The sequence below is a fragment of the Suricata suricatta genome, chromosome 11 (genome assembly GCF_006229205.1).
Source record: "Suricata suricatta isolate VVHF042 chromosome 11, meerkat_22Aug2017_6uvM2_HiC, whole genome shotgun sequence".
NCBI classification, from domain to species: domain Eukaryota; kingdom Metazoa; phylum Chordata; class Mammalia; order Carnivora; family Herpestidae; genus Suricata; species Suricata suricatta.
This window is the reverse complement of record NC_043710.1, coordinates 61007039-61011787: the sequence shown is the minus strand read 5'-3', so window position 1 is coordinate 61011787 and position 4749 is coordinate 61007039. Positions and strand designations below refer to the sequence as shown.

The window sequence follows — 4749 nt, the reverse complement described above, 5'->3', positions numbered from 1 at the left end:
TAGATCCTGAATATAAGCTGACAAACATCTTTCCAATTATATTTAATCCTACACTGTATATTGGTGTATATTATTGTATCCTGTAGATGAATCACCATATGCCATAAAGCCAGGTAACCCTGTGTTTGAATTCCTCCTTTGGTTTTTAAGAACTAGACAACAACCGAAGATGTCATCAGCTCTTTCTTTCCTTATATCTTAGGCCCTAACACTTCAGTGGACAGCCACTGACTCCAGATGCCTGTGTGTGCATTTCTTTGGAGGATTTCCTCCAAACCAGAGAAAGCACCACTCTGCCTAGCCTCTTGGCAGACTACAAGAGTCTGCAGACTAACATCCCTGGGAGCAGCCATTAAGCAATGACTGACACAAGTTTATGAGTGACTTCCAGCTCTCTTATCTCTCATTGGGACAACCCAGGAAAACCAGAGTTTCACTGTTGGATTGAGCTCCAGTGGGTCCCTGTAGACCATGGTCATATTTCTCTGCTTCTGCTTCTGCAGAAGTCTTCTTGTTTCTGGGGAACCCAAACCAAGACAGTGGCTTTGCAAGGTGAGTAAATTCTCTAAGCCTCCGTTTTCTCCTCTGAAACTCAAGACTACTAATACTCTTTTTCATAAGGCCATTTCAAATATCAATGAAAGACTGTGAATAAGGCACTTAGTATGTTTGCTGGCCCAGAGAAGCCCTGGATCAGTATGAGATGTTCTTCCTCCTCCTCCTCATGCTCACAACATCCAGGCTGCCTCCTCACACAGGGAGGCAGTGAGAGGCAGGACAGGTTACCTTAATCAAGAGGAACTGCAAAGGTGACTTTGCCCATCTGGGGAGAGGCCTGAGCCAGTCTGGATTTCAGTAATGAGGAATCTGGTGGGGGTATGCATCAGGTACATTAAATTGTATCATAATAATAAATAATGAACTATCTCAGTAATACTTTAGTTAATATTTTTAAACTATTATTAATTACATAATAATGAAATCATATTGTGGTGTGTAACACTAGTGCAGTCACATAGGAAGTAAAAGAGGGAATGTCTGCCAGCAGCAACCACAGCAACAATAGAGGAAGAGAAGATTCTCACAGGAGGATAGAAGCTACTGGAACTTTTTATTGAAAATATATCGTTTTAGGTGCTAAGCTAAGGAATTTGGTTTCCTGAAGGCAGATTTTTTTTTTTTTAATGAAAGTGTTGCTTAAGGCCCATCCTGCCAATCAAAATATCAGAAATGAGCCATAAACACAGGCAAGGGAGTTGAGTTACTAATATGTTTACAGGGCCTGAAACTATGGTATAATGAGCCAGTTTTATCTAAATCTCTTCTAAATGTGGAGCTGGACATTTTCAAAGGCCAGTGTCACCTCTCAGGAATGCAAGAATGAGTCTCTTTTCCCTCATTTCTTTGTCATTGAGGTGATTTGCATGAAAATGGGATTTCTATTACTTCTCTGCTTCTTGGGCTTGTTACTTTCTTCAGAGCTGAAAGTTATACTGTGGCTGGCCAGCTTCAGGCATTCATAATTAAAAATAAGCAGAGACTTAAAAGAACTCACTGCAATTAAAAGAGTAACCTCTGCATTCTGGGAACTGGGGAGTCAACCTGAGCTGTAATTATGTTATATAAAGTGTGACCAGGAGCTCGGAGGAGAGCCGGGGAGCACTGGAGGAAGGAAGGCGGAGCTGCAAAGAAGGGTCATTAAATTGTGGAATTAGGACACACACAGTGCTGTGGAATAAGCAAGCTTTCCCCATGCCTGGGAAGGAGAAGCACTGAGGATGTAGGAGCCACAGAGGTCCTAGATGAGGGTGCCTTTGGAACAATCCAATTTTTTGAGTTCCCTACTGGTGCTGAAAGGCACTCCCTCCCTCTCTCTCTCTACGCCCATCCCATTCACTTCTGCCTGTCTGGTGTTGGTTCATCCTCTATCACCCAACACTGTGGATCTCAAGGGTGGGAACAGCCAGATCAAGGATTCCTGGTCCTTTCTCACTGGTCCAGTTGAGCTAGTATTTACTGAGCACCTACTACATGCCAGCACTGCAAACATGCAGATGAATAAATAGAACTGTCAAAGATTTCATACTTCAGAGGGAGACAGAAGGGTAGAACAAAATAAGTATAAAGATTAAGATGAATCCAATAATAGATCTCCCACAATACTCTGGCTATCATTGAGCCTCTGCTTAGTGTCAGACCTTTTGGAGTATTATCTCTCTCTCATATAAAATCTCATTCAATTAAATGTATCCAGTCTGGCTGCATTTATTTAATTATTAGAAAGTATCATGTACATAGTATTATTACTAAATATTATTGCTCAGAGATCTTAAGTGCCTTGCCAAATTACATAACTAAAATATGTCAAGTCTGGGATCTTTCTAGTTTGAAGCCCACACCAAGCTCAAAAATCACAAAGAAGAAGGGACATTTGTTACTTTATAAAAGTAGGCATGGTTGGGGAGGTATGGAAAGATGGAAAGGCAAGGAAGTAAATATCTCAAAATAGAGGTGATGACAGAGCCAAGTTTTAAAGAGTTTGCCAGAAACTGTAGAATTAGATAAAATAATGTAAGGACTCTCTGTACCTCTTTCTTATTCTATTCCATTATACTTTAACATGCATCTTCTGATCCATTTCCTTGCTGATAGGAGAAATGCTCCATTTAATTCTTTTAAATACCTATGTCTTGGATACTTTAGATAAAAAATTTGATCATAAATGTGCCCAGAAAATAGTGAATTTAGGTACTGCATAAAGGTGTGAGCATACCATAGGCTTGTTACAGAATATGAAGGTCATATTTTCAAAAAGGTGAACATCGCTTCTTAACATTCATTCATTCATCACATCCTTTATGAACGCTCATTCACCTCAGGCACAGGCCTCCTGGAGCTCAGAGATATAGTCTCCAACTGCCCTCGTGACAGGTGACAGATCCGGTTGAACTTCAAGAGGCTTCAACACCGTGCATCCAAACCCGGTTTGCTCACAGTCATCTCAATCTGCGTTTGCTTTCATGGTCCAGTCTTGGTTGGACATGTCTCCATTCACAGTGCTACCTGAGCTAAGATCCAGGGAATCACGTGTACATTCTCCTCATCTTCAGGCCCCCATTTTGAAAATTACCATGACGTAGCTCTCTTCTCTCCACACACACTATTTTGATCAGGCCATCTCATATCCAAACTTACACAGGAACCTTCTTCCTGGTGTCCCCAACTCCAGGCTTCCCTCACTTTGTAACTACCATGGTATGCTGTAGAATTGTGTGTATATCGCTGTTTCTTCATCTAGACTCCAAGTTACCTGAGAACCAAGGTGAATTCTTTCTGTTCATTATATGTTCCAGAGTCTGATTCCTGACACAGAGTAGGTGCTCAGTCATGTTTGTTGAAAATGGAGAAGAGCAGAAGTGCCAAAAGACAGGGGCATTCATGCCAAAATATACATCTTCTATGAAATTATTTATAATTAAGGAAAGAAGGGAAAAGAAAAACAGGGCTTCTGAGAAGGATAACAGCATACTTTGGTACTTCTGGAGGAATGGGTATATTCTTGTATGTTATAACTACCATTTATCACAGGAGTTTTTTTGCACCAAACAATACCGGCAGTTAGTGAGTAAATGCATGAGAGAGAGTGTGAGTGAGAGAGAGAGAGAGAGAAAAGGAGAAAGGGAGGGAGGGAGGGAGAGATGGAAGGAAACATTAAGAGCAAACATTTGTTTGAACACCTTATATGTGTCAAATTTTCTGCTTAGAAATATATACTATGTATATTCTTGCTTTTAACCTACAACAACCATAATGAGGTTGGCATAATTATGAGATAATTAAATCTCACCAAGATTGAATAAGTCATACAACTAGGCCACAGTACAGCTGGATCAGATCCCAGGTCCACTTGGGTTGAAGCCCTAGCTCCTATCTCCAAGAGAAAAATTTTTGATGCCAGGTTAGTAAAACTGAATAGCTATGATGGCAAGAAGAGTCCAGGTGTGCCTGTCTTGTCTAAGCTGGTCCTTCTTCTTTTTTTTTTTTTCTCATTAAACTTTTGTTTTAATGGGTCTCAAAATTCTGTGACAGACTTTTAGTCAAGTTGTTTCCATTAAAAAGTACTGATTTTAAAAACTAATAACTTAAAACTGCCACGCACACACACACACAAAAACAAACGGTCCATGAAACACTCTCCTTTCCTTCTGAAGGTTTTACGATGCATTGTTATCATTAACCAGTCTTTTACTATTAAACTTAAATGGCCAATTGACACAAACAGTTCTGAGACCGTATTGGGGATAACATTCATTTAGCCTTCTGAGCCTTCTGCCTCATGTCACGAACAGCAAAGTGACCCAGAGGAGGATAGCCAGAGAAGCTCTCAACACACATGGGCTTGCCAGGAACCATATCAACAATGGCAGCATCACCAGATTTCAAGAACTTGGGACCATCTTCCAGCTTTTTCCCAGAACGACAGTCAATCTTCTCCTTCAGCTCAGCGAACTTTCAGGCGATGTGAGCAGTGTGACAGTCCAGCACAGGGGCATAGCCGGCACTGATTTGGCCTGGATGGTTCAGGATAATCACCTGAGCTGTGAAGCCAGCTGCTTCCATCGGTGGGTCATTTTTGCTATCACCAGCCACATTGCCTCGACGAACATCTTTAACAGATACGTTCTTGACTTTGAAGCCCACATTGTCCCCAGGAAGAGCCTCACTCAAAGCTTCATGGTGCATTTCAAC

At 41.1% G+C, this 4749-nt stretch overlaps 1 pseudogene; it reads right to left on the bottom strand.

Moving 5' to 3' along the window:
* Positions 1-4497: 4497 nt before the first annotated feature.
* LOC115306471 overlaps positions 4498-4749 on the bottom strand; it is a 1138-nt pseudogene continuing 886 nt past the window's right edge.